Source organism: Ranitomeya imitator, chromosome 3, assembly GCF_032444005.1.
Source record: "Ranitomeya imitator isolate aRanImi1 chromosome 3, aRanImi1.pri, whole genome shotgun sequence".
NCBI lineage: Eukaryota > Metazoa > Chordata > Amphibia > Anura > Dendrobatidae > Ranitomeya > Ranitomeya imitator.
In genome coordinates, this window is record NC_091284.1 from 68,929,952 (window position 1) to 68,942,159 (window position 12,208).

A 12,208-nucleotide genomic window follows, 5' to 3' on the forward strand; every position below is an offset into this window, starting at 1 on the left:
TGCAGGGAAGCACCGCGCAGGGAGGGGGCTCCCTGCGGGCTTCCCTGAGCCCCCCGCAGCAACGCGATGTGATCGCGTTGCTGCGAGGGTCTCCTCACCTCCCTCCCTGCTCGAGCCCCGGATCCAAGATGGCCGCGGATCCGGGTCCTGCAGGGAGGGAGGTGGCTTCACAGAGCCTGCTCAGAGCAGGCACTGTGAAGCAGCCTGCACTCCTATCAGATCAGTGATCTGACAGAGTGCTGTGCAAACTGTCAGATCACTGATCTGTGATGTCCCCCCCTGGGACAAAGTAAAAAAGTAAAAAAAAAATTTTCCAAATGTGTAAAAAAAATAAAAAAAAAAATTCCAAAATAATGAAAAAAAAAAAAAAATATTATTCCCATAAATACATTTCTTCATCTAAATAAAAAAAAAAACAATAAAAGTACACATATTTAGTATCGCCGCGTCCGTAACGACCCGACCTATAAAACTGTCCCACTAGTTAACCCCTTCAGTAAACACCGTAAGAAAAAAAAAAAAAAAACGAGACAAAAAACAACGCTTTATTATCATACCGCCGAACAAAAAGTGGAATAACACGCGATCAAAAGGACAGATATAAATAACCATGGTACCGCTGAAAGCGTCATATTGTCCCGCAAAAAAAGAGCCGCCATACAGCATCATCAGAAAAAAAATAAAAAAGTTATAGTCCTGAGAATAAAGCGATGCAAAAATAATTATTTTTTCTGTAAAATAGTTTTTATCGTATAAAAGCACCAAACCATAAAAAAATGATATAAATGAGGTATCGCTGTAATCGTACTGACCCGAAGAATAAAACTGCTTTATCAATTTTACCAAACGCGGAACGGTATAAACGCCTCCCCCAATAGAAATTCATGAATAGCTGGCTTTTGGTCATTCTTCCTCACAAAAATCGGAATAAAAAGCGATAAAAAAATGTCACGTGCCCAAAAATGTTTTCAATAAAAACGTCAACTCGTCCCGCAAAAAACAAGACCTCACATGACTCTGTGGACCAAAATATGGAAAAATTATAGCTCTCAAAATGTGGTATTGCAAAAAATATTTTTTGCAATAAAAAGGGTCTTTCAGTGTGTGACGGCTGCCAATCATAAAAATCCGCTAAAAAACTCGCTATAAAAGTAAATCAAACCCCCCTTCATCACCCCCTTAGTTAGGGAAAAATAAAAAAAAATGTATTTATTTCCATTTTCCCATTAGGGCTAGGGTTAGGGCTAGGGTTAGGGCTAGGGTTAGGGCTAGGGTTAGGGCTAGGGCTAGGGTTAGGGTTAGGGTTAGGGCTAGGGTTAGGGCTAGGGTTAGGGCTAGGGCTAGGGCTAGGGTTAGGGCTAGGGTTAGGGCTAGGGCTAGGGCTAGGGTTAGGGCTAGGGTTAGGGTTAGGGTTAGGGCTAGGGTTAGGGTTAGGGCTAGGGCTAGGGTTAGGGTTGGGGATACAGTTAGGGTTGGGGCTAAAGTTAGGGTTAGGGTTTAGATTACATTTACAGTTGGGAATAGGGTTGGGATTAGGGTTAGGGGTGTGTCAGGGTTAGAGGTGTGGTTAGGGTTACCATTGGAATTAGGGTTAGGGGTGTGTTTAGATTAGGGTTTCAGTTATAATTGGGGGGTTTCCACTGTTTCGGCACATCAGGGGCTCTCCAAACACGACATGGCGTCCGATCTCAATTCCAGCCAATTCTGCGTTGAAAAAGTAAAACAGTGCTCCTTCCCTTCCGAGCTCTCCTGTGTGCCCAAACAGGGGTTTACCCCAACATATGGGGTATCAGCGTACTCAGGACAAATTGGACAACAACTTTTGTGGACCAATTTCTCCTGTTACCCTTGGGAAAATACAAAACTGGGGGCTAAAAAATAATTTTTGTGGGAAAACAAAAAGATTTTTTATTTTCACGGCTCTGCGTTATAAACTGTAGTGAAACACTTGGGGGTTCAAAGTTCTCACAACACATCTAGATAAGTTCATTGAGGGGTCTAGTTTCCAATATGGGGTCACTTGTGGGGGGTTTCTACTGTTTAGGTACATTAGAGGCTCTGCAAACGTAATGTGACGCCTGCAGACCAATCCATCTAAGTCTGCATTCCAAATGATGCTCCTTCCCTTCCGAGCCCTCCCATGCGCCCAAACGGTGGTTCCCCCCCACATATCGGGTATCAGCGTACTCAGGACAAATTGGACAACAACATTTAGTGTCCAATTTCTCCTGCTAACCTTGGAAAAATACAAAACTGGGGGCTAAAATATAATTTTTGTGGAAAAAAAAAATATTTTTTATTTGCATGGCTCTGCGTTATAAACTGTAGTGAAATACTTGGGGGTTCAAAGCTCTCACAACACATCAAGATGAGTTCCTTAGGGGGTCTACTTTCCAAAATGGTGTCACTTGTGGGGGGTTTCTACTGTTTAGGTACATTAGGGGCTCTGCAAACGCAATGTGACGCCTGCAGACCATTCCATCTAAGTCTGCATTCCAAATGGCGCTCCTTCCCTTCCGAACCCTCCCATGCGCCCAAACGGTGGTTCCCCCCCACATATGGGGTATCAGCGTACTCAGGACAAATTGGACAACAACTTTTGGGGTCCAATTTCTCCTGTTACCCTAGGGAAAATACAAAACTGGGGGCTAAAAAATAATTTTTGTGGGAAAAAAATTTTGTTTTATTTTTATGGCTCTGCATTATAAACTTCTGTGAAGCCCTTGGTGGGTCAAAGTGCTCACCACACATCCAGATAAGTTCCTTAGGGGGTCTACTTTCCAAAATGGTGTCACTTGTGGGGGGTTTCAATGTTTAGGCACATCAGTGGCTCTCCAAACGCAACATGGCGTCCCATCTCAATTCCTGTCAATTTTGCATTGAAAAGTCAAACGGCGCTCCTTCCCTTCCGAGCTCTCCCATGCGCCCAAACAGTGGTTTACTGCCACATATGGGGTATCAGCGTACTCGGGACAAATTGGACAACAACTTTTGAGGTCCAATTTCTTCTCTTACCCTTGGAAAAATAAAAAATTGGGGGCAAAAATATAATTTTTGTGAAAAAATATGATTTTTTATTTTTACGGTTCTGCATTATAAACTTCTGTGAAGCACTTGGTGGGTCAAAGTGCTCACCACACCTCTAGATAAGTTCCTTAGGGGGTCTACTTTCCAAAATGGTGTCACTTGTGGGGGGTTTCAATGTTTAGGCACATCAGTGGCTCTCCAAACGCAACATGGCGTCCCATCTCAATTTCTGTCAATTTTGCATTGAAAAGTCAAACTGCGCTCCTTCCCTTCCGAGCTCTCCCATGCGCCCAAACAGTGGTTTACTGCCACATATGGGGTATCAGCGTACTCAGGACAAATTGGACAACAACTTTTGAGGTCCAATTTCTTCTCTTACCCTTGGAAAAATAAAAAATTGGGGGCAAAAATATAATTATTGTGAAAAAATATGATTTTTTATTTTTACGGTTCTGCATTATAAACTTCTGTGAAGCACTTGGTGGGTCAAAGTGCTCACCACACATCCAGATAAGTTCCTTAGGGGGTCTACTTTCCAAAATGGTGTCACTTGTGGGGGGTTTCAATGTTTAGGCACATCAGTGGCTCTCCAAACGCAACATGGCGTCCCATCTCAATTCCTGTCAATTTTGCATTGAAAAGTCAAATAGCGCTCCTTCCCTTCCGAGCTCTCCCATGCGCCCAAACAGTGGTTTACTGCCACATATGGGGTATCAGCGTACTCAGGACAAATTGGACAACAACTTTTTGGGTCCAATTTCTCCTGTTACCCTTGGTAAAATAAAACAAATTGGAGCTGAATAAATTTTTTGTGTAAAAAAGTTAAATGTTCATTTTTATTTAAACATTCCAAAAATTCCTATTAAACACCTGAAGGGTTAATAAACTTCTTGAATGTGGTTTTGAGCACCTTGAGGGGTGCAGTTTTTAGAATGGTGTCACACTTGGGCATTTTCTATCATATAGACCCCTCAAAATGACTTCAAATGAGACGTGGTCCCTAAAAAAAAATGGTGTTGTAAAAATGAGAAATTGCTGGTCAACTTTTAACCCTTATAACTCCCTAACAAAAAAAAAAATTGGTTCCAAAATTATGCTGATGTAAAGGAGATATGTGGGAAATGTTACTTATTAAGTATTTTGTGTGACATATCTCTGTGATTTAATTGCATAAATATTCAAAGTTTGAAAATTGCGAAATTTTCAAAATTTTCGCCAAATTTCCGTTTTTTTCACAAATAAACGCAGGTACTATCAAAGAAATTTTACCACTATCATGAAGTACAATATGTCACGAGAAAACAATGTCAGAATCACCAGGATCCGTTGAAGCGTTTCGGAGTTATAACCTCATAAAGGGACAGTGGTCAGAATTGTAAAAATTGGCCTGGTCATTAACGTGCAAACCACCCTTGGGGGTAAAGGGGTTAATAAAGAGATTTCTCTGTTCAATATAAAATGATAGGAAACCTTACTATGAAGGACAATATCCTGATATATTCTATCTTCATAAAATTTGTACTGTAATTAAGTATTAACTTTTGAGAACATGCAAAACAGTCTTTATAGAAAAATATAAAAAATATTCTGTTTAGAAAAAGTTTAAATTAACTATTTGTACACCACCAAATATCTTGAAACTTCTAGTTGGTCAACATATTAATCTCGGGGTAGTAGAGCAGAGATAGCTGGACTTTCCAAGCTGAAGGCAGAGTTGGTTTATTATAATCCCTAGCTTCCGAGTAAGAGTGTACACAGAGGTCAATGAATGCAGTGTACACAGTTTAGAAAACACGGTAAAGCAAAGGGTAAAAAAAATAAAGAATGAAAACAAGCAAAGTCATTGAGCTGCTGCCTAGTGCTGCAGAATAGTTCCTACTTTGTAGAAACCAGGAGCAGCAACTACAGATTGAATTGACACAGCTCAGCTCTATTTCACATATTTACATCCGAACAGCGACAGAGATTGTATGAGCTGATCAGTGGGTGTGCCACCTGTTAGACTCCAACCAGTATGTTATTGATGACATATACATGGATAGAATTGAGAGATTAAGGCCAGCAACACTGTTCTAGGATGGGAAAGGATCAAAGTTCCACCAGAACTTTGATCAAAAGACCTCAACCCAGAAATAGATGAAAACACTTCATTGTGCTTGATAATTTGAGTAATATTTTGATCTTGCAGCAAGAAGAACGGGTATTATCCAACATTTTGAATAGGTCTTTATTACAGATGAGTAGTACTCAAGTCGAACTGTTCACCAATTTCAAATTCGAGCTGTTTTGGGCGGTGTTCGAGTAGTTCGACGAACCCGAACAATTTGCTTAAAATTCGGCTGTTTGAGTTTCTGTTCGATAACTGTTCGTTCACCAAAAGCCTCGCTTCATTTGCACATTACAACTGTTTATCATTGTTAATAGACTGTTTCAGTGTATAGTAGGCGGGGGAGAGATCTGTGCTGAAATAACGCCAATCTCCATTTTTTTTTTCATTCCCGCATTTACAGTGGGACGGTGCAGTCTCTCAGCCTATAAGCAGTGCGCAAACACAGAAATGTACATGTGATGCACACAAGCAAGGGCATGTGTCATTGGCTGTGTATGTCACATGTCCTCCTTGCCCTATAAGAACCAGCCATTTGCCCCGTCGCCACCATTTCCTCACTGCTGCAGCTTAGTGTTAGACGGCACCGCTGCTGCTGTGGGTGCTATACAGACTAAGAGTGTTTTTTTGGAGCGAATTGTCAGAGAGATAGGTTTAGGGAGTCTGGAGGAGTTGGGACTAGTTGTAATATCAGCCCCTTTCAGGGTAGGTTACAACAGTTCATAGCACTGTTTGCCAGGCAGGTCTGTGCCAGTGCTGTGCAAGTGTTTGTCACAGCATTTGGTGTAATCAAGCTAAGCCAATCCTTTTGGGCTAGTAGAATTGTCTGACAGTCATCTGAGTAGCCTGCCTGTGAAGCTAGCTACACCGCCTGTGTATCTCAATTTTTACTGCATCTAACCCAGTTAATAGTTTTGGACCTAGGAGCAGTGTCTGCACACCAGCAGAGTAGCCCGCCTGTGAAACTAAATAAACCGCCTGTGTATCTCTATTTTCACTGCATCTAATCCAGTTAATAGTTTAGGGCCTAGGAGCAGTGTCTGCGCGTCAGCAGAGTAGCACTCTTGTGAAACTAGCTACACCACCTGTATATCTCTATTTTCACTGCATCTAATCCAGTTAACAGTTTAGGGCCTAGGAGCAGTGTCTGCACGTCAGCAGAGTAGCCCGCCTGTGAAACAAATTATACCGCCTGTGTATCTCTATTTTCACTGCATCTAATCCAGTTATTAGTTTAAGGCCTAGGAGCAGTGTCTGCGCGCCGGCAGAGTAGCCCGCTTGTGAAAATAGCTACACCACCTGTGTATCTCTATTTTCACTGCATCTAATCCAGTTAACAGTTAGGGGCCTAGGAGCAGTGTCTGCACATCAGCAGAGTAGCCCACCTGTGAAAAAAACTATACCGCCTTTGTATCTCAATTTTCACTGCATCTAATCCAGTTATTAGTTTAGGGCCTAGGAACTGTGTCTGCGCGTCAGCAGGGTAGCCCGCCTGTGAAACTAACTACACCGCCTGTGTATCTCAATTTTCACTGCATCTAATCCAGTTATTAGTTTTGAGCCTAAGAACAGTGTCTGCACGTCAGCAGGGTAGCCCGCCTGTGAAACTAACTACTCTGCCTGTGTATCTCTATTTTTACTGCATCTAATCCAGTTATTAGTTTTGGGCCTAGGAGCAGTGTCTGCACGTCAGCAGAGTAGCCCACCTGAGAAACTAACTACACCGCCTGTGGATCTCAATTTTCACTGCATCTAATCCAGTTAATAGTTTACAACCTAGGAGCAGTGTCTGCACGTCAGCAAAGCAGCGCGCCTGTGAAACTACACCGCCTGTGTATCTCAATTTTCACTGCATCTAATCCAGTTAATAGTTTTGGGCCTAGGAGCAATGTCTGCACGTCAGCAGAGCAGCCCGCCTGTTAAACTAACCTCACCACCTGTGTACCTCAAATTTCACTGCATCTTATACAGTTAAGAGTTTAGGGCCTAGGAACAGTGTCTGCACGTCAGCAGGGTAGTCCGCCTGTGAAACAAACTATACGGCCTGTGTATCTCAATTTTCACTGCATCTAATCCAGTTATTAGTTTAGGGCCTAGGAGCAGTGACTGCACGTCAGCAGAGTAGCCCGCCTGCGTAACTAACTACACCCCTGTGTATCTCAAATTTCACTGCATCTTATCCAGTTAATAGTTTAGGGCCTAGGAGCAGTGTCTGCACGTCAGCAAAGTAGCCCACCTGTGAAACTAACTACACCGCCTGTGTATCTCTATTTTACAGCATCTAATCCAGTTAATAGTTTTGGGTCTAGGAGCAGTGTCTGCACGTCAGCAGAGTAGCTCGCCTGTGAAACTAACTACTCCGCCTGTGTATCTCTATTTTACTGCATCTAATCCAGTTAATAGTTTCGGGCCTAGGAGCAGTGTCTGCACGTCAGCAGAGTAGCCCGCCTGTGAAAGAAACTATACCGCCTGTGTATCTCAATTTTCATTGCATCTAATCCAGTTATTAGTTTTGGGCCTAGGAGCACTGTCTGCACATAAGCAGAGTAGCCCACCTGTGAAACTAACTACACCGCCTGTGGATCTCAATTTTCACTGCATCTAATCCAGTTAATAGTTTACGACCTAGGAGCAGTGTCTGCACGTCAGCAAAGCAGCGTGCCTGTGAAACTACACCACCTGTGTATCTCAATTTTCACTGCATCTAATCCAGTTAATAGTTTTGGGCATAGGAGCAATGTCTGCACGTCAGCAGAGCAGCCCACCTGTGAAACTAACTACACCGCCTGTGTATCTCAAATTTCACTGCATCTTATCCAGTTAATAGTTTAGGACCTAGGAACAGTGTCTGCACGTCAGCAGAGTAGCCAGCCTGTGAAACAAACTATACGGCCTGTGTATCTCAATTTTCACTGCATCTAATCCAGTTATTAGTTTAGGGCCTAGGAGCAGTGTCTGCACGTCAGCAGAGTAGCCCACCTGTAAAAAAAACTATACGCCTATGTATTTCAATTTTCACTGCACCTAATCCAGTTATTAGTTTAGGGCCTAGGAGCAGTGTCTGCGCTTCAGCAGAGTAGCCCGCTTGTGAAACTAGCTACACCACCTGTGTATCTCTATTTTCACTGCATCTAATCCAGTTAACAGTTTAGGGCCTAGGAGCATTGTCTGCACATCAGCAAAGTAGCCCACCTGTGAAAAAAACAATACCACCTGTGTATCTCAATTTTCACTGCATCTAATCCAGTTATTAGTTTAGGGCCTAGGAACTGTGTCTGCGCGTCAGCAGGGTAGCCCGCCTGTGAAACTAACTACACCGCCTGTGTATCTCAATTTTCACTGCATCTAATCCAGTTATTAGTTTTAAACCTAAGAGCAGTGTCTGCACGTCAGCAGAGTAGCCCGCCTGTGAAAATAACTACTCCGCCTGTATATCTCTATTTTTACTGCATCTAATCCAGTTAATAGTTTTGGGCCTAGGAGCAGTGTCTTCACGTAAGCAGAGTAGCCCGCCTGTGAAAGAAACTATACCGCCTGTGTATCTCAATTTTCACTGCATCTAATCCAGTTATTAGTTTTGGGCCTAGGAGCAGTGTCTGCACGTCAGCAGAGTAGCCCACCTGTGAAACCAACTACACCGCCTGTGGATCTCAATTTTTACTGCATCTAATCCAGTTAATAGTTTACGACCTAGGAGCAGTGTCTGCACGTCAGCAAAGCAGCGCGCCTGTGAAACTACACCGCCTGTGTATCTCAATTTTCACTGCATCTAATTCAGTAAATAGTTTTGGGCCTACGAGCAATGTCTGCACGTCAGCAGAGCAGCCCGCCTGTGAAACTAACTACACCACCTGTGTATCTCAAATTTCACTGCATCTTATTCAGGTAAGAGTTTAGGGCCTAGGAACAGTTTCTGCACGTCAGCAGAGTAGTCCGCCTGTGAAACAAACTATACGGCCTGTGTATCTCAATTTTCACTGCATCTAATCCAGTTATTAGTTTAGGGCCTAGGAGCAGTATCTGCACGTCAGCAGAGAAGCCCGCCTGCGTAACTAACTACACCCCTTTGTAATTCAAATTTCACTGCATCTTATCCAGTTAATGGTTTAGGGCCTAGGAGCAGTATCTGCACGTCAGCAGAGTAGCCCACCTGTGAAACTAACTAAACCGACTGTGTATCTCTATTTTACTGCATCTAATCCAGTTAATAGTTTTGGGTCTAGGAGCAGTGTCTGCACATCAGCAGAGTAGCCCACCTGTGAAAAAAACTATACCGCCTGTGTATCTCAATTTTCACTGCATCTAATCCAGTTATTAGTTTAGGGCCTAGGAACTGTGTCTGCGCGTCAGCAGGGTAGCCCGCCTGTGAAACTAACTATACCGCCTGTGTATCTCAATTTTCACTGCATCTAATCCAGTTATTAGTTTTAAACCTAAGAGCAGTGTCTGCACGTCAGCAGAGTAGCCCGCCTGTGAAAATAACTACTCCGCCTGTATATCTCTATTTTTACTGCATCTAATCCAGTTAATAGTTTTGGGCCTAGGAGCAGTGTCTGCTCGTAAGCAGAGTAGCCCGCCTGTGAAAGAAACTATACCGCCTGTGTATCTCAATTTTCACTGCATCTAATCCAGTTATTAGTTTTGGGTCTAGGAGCAGTGTCTGCACATCAGCAGAGTAGCCCGCCTGTGAAACTACCTACTCCGCCTGTATATCTTTATTTTTACTGCATCTAATCCAGTTAATAGTTTTGGGCCTAGGAGCATTGTCTGCACGTCAGCAGAGTAGCCCGCCTGTGAAACAAACTATACGGCCTGTGTATCTCAATTTTCACTGCATCTAATCCAGTTATTAGTTTAGGGCCTAGGAGCAGTGGCTGCACATCAGCAGAGTAGCCCACCTGTGAAACTAACTACACCGCCTGTGTATCTCAATTTTACTGCATCTAATCCAGTTAATAGTTTTGGGTCTAGGAGCAGTGTCTGCACGTCAGCAGAGTAGCCCACCTGTAAAACTAACTACACCGCCTGTGTATCTCAACTTTCACTGCATCTAATCCAGTTAATAGTTTTGGGCCTAGGAGCAGTGTCTGCACGTCAGCAGAGTAGCCCACGTGTGAAAAAAACTATACTGCCTGTGTATCTCTATTTTCACTGCATCTAATCAAGTTATTAGTTTAGGGCCTAGGAGCCGTGTCTGCACGTCAGCAGAGTAGCCCGCTTGTGAAACTAGCTACACCACCTGTGTATCTCTATTTTCACTGCATCTAATCCAGTTAATAGTTTAGGGCCTAGGAGCAGTGTCTGCACGTCAGCAGAGCAGCCCGCCTGTGAAACTAACTAAAATGCCTGTGTATCTCAATTTTCAATGCATCTAATCCAGTTATTAGTTTTGGGCCTTAGAGCAGTGTCTGCACGTCAGCAGAGTAGCCCGCCTGTGAAACTAACTACACCGCCTGTGTATCTCAATTTTCACTGCATCTAATCCAATTATTAGTTTTGGGCCAAGGAGCAGTGTCTGTACGTCAGCAAAGTTGCCCGCCTGGGAAACTACACTGCCTGTGTATCTCTATTTTTACTGCATCTAATCCAGTTAATAGTTTTGGGCCTAGGAGCAGTGTCTGCACATCAGCAGAGTAGCCCACCTGTGAAACGAACAATACCGCCTGTGTATCTCTATTTTTACTGCATCTAATCCAGTTAATAGTTTTGGGCCTAGGAGCAGTGTCTGCACGTCAGCAGAGAAGCCCACCTGTGAAACTAACTACACCGCCTGTATATCTCAAATTTCACTGCATCTAATCCAGTTATTAGTTTAGAGCCTAGGAGCATTGTCTGCACGTCAGCAAAGTAGCCCGCCTATGAAACTAACTACACCGCCTGTGTATCTCTATTTTTACTGCATCTAATCCAGTTAATAGTTTTGGGTCTAGGAGCAGTGTCTGCACGTCAGCAGAGTAGCCCACCTGTGAAACTAACAACACCGCCTGTGTATCTCAATTTTCACTGCATCTAATCCAGATATTAGTTTTGGGCCTAGGAGCAATGTCTGCACATCAGCAGAGTAGCCTGCCTGTGCAACTAACTACACCACCTGTGTATCTCAATTTTCACTGCATCTAATCCAGTTAATAGTTTAGGGCCTAGGAGCAGTGTCTGCACGTCAGCAGAGTAGCCCGCCTGTGGAACTAACTACACCGCCTGTGTATCTCAATTTTCACTACATCTAATCCAATTATTAGTTTTGGGCCTAGGAGCAGTGTCTGCATGTCAGCAGAGTATCCTGCCTGTGCAACTAACTACACCGCCTGTGTATCTCAATTTTCACTGCATCTAATCCAGTTAATAGTTTGGGGCCTAGGAGCAGTGTCTGCACGTCAGCAGAGTAGACCGCCTGTGAAACTAACTACACCGCCTGTGTATCTCTATTTTCACTGCATCTAACCCAGTTAATATTTTTGGGCCTAGGAGCAGTGTCTGCATGTCAGCAAAGTAGCCCACCTGTGAAACTTACTACACCACTTGTGTATCTCAAATTTTACTGCATCTAATCCAGTTAATAGTTTTGGGCCTAGGAGCAGTGTCTGCACGTCAGCAGAGTAGCCCACCTGCGAAAAAAACTATTCTGCCTGTGTATCTCTATTTTCACTGCATCTAATCAAGTTATTAGTTTAGGGCCTAGGAGCCGTGTCTGCACGTCAGCAGAGTAGCCCGCTTGTGAAACTAGCTACACCACCTGTGTATCTCTATTTCACTGCATCTAATCCAGTTAATAGTTTAGGGCCTAGGAGCAGTGTCTGCACGTCAGCAGAGCAGCCCGCCTGTGAAACTAACTACAATGCCTGTGTATCTCAATTTTCAATGCATCTAATCCAGTTATTAGTTTTGGGCCCAAGAGCAGTGTCTGCACGTCAGCAGAGTAGCCCGCCTGTGAAACTAACTACACCGCCTGTGTATCTTTATTTTCACTGCATCTAATCCAGTTAATAGTTTAGGGCTTAAGAGCAGTGTCTGCACGTCAGCATTGTAGCCCGCCTGTGAAACAAACTAAACCGCCTGTGCATCTCAATTTTCACT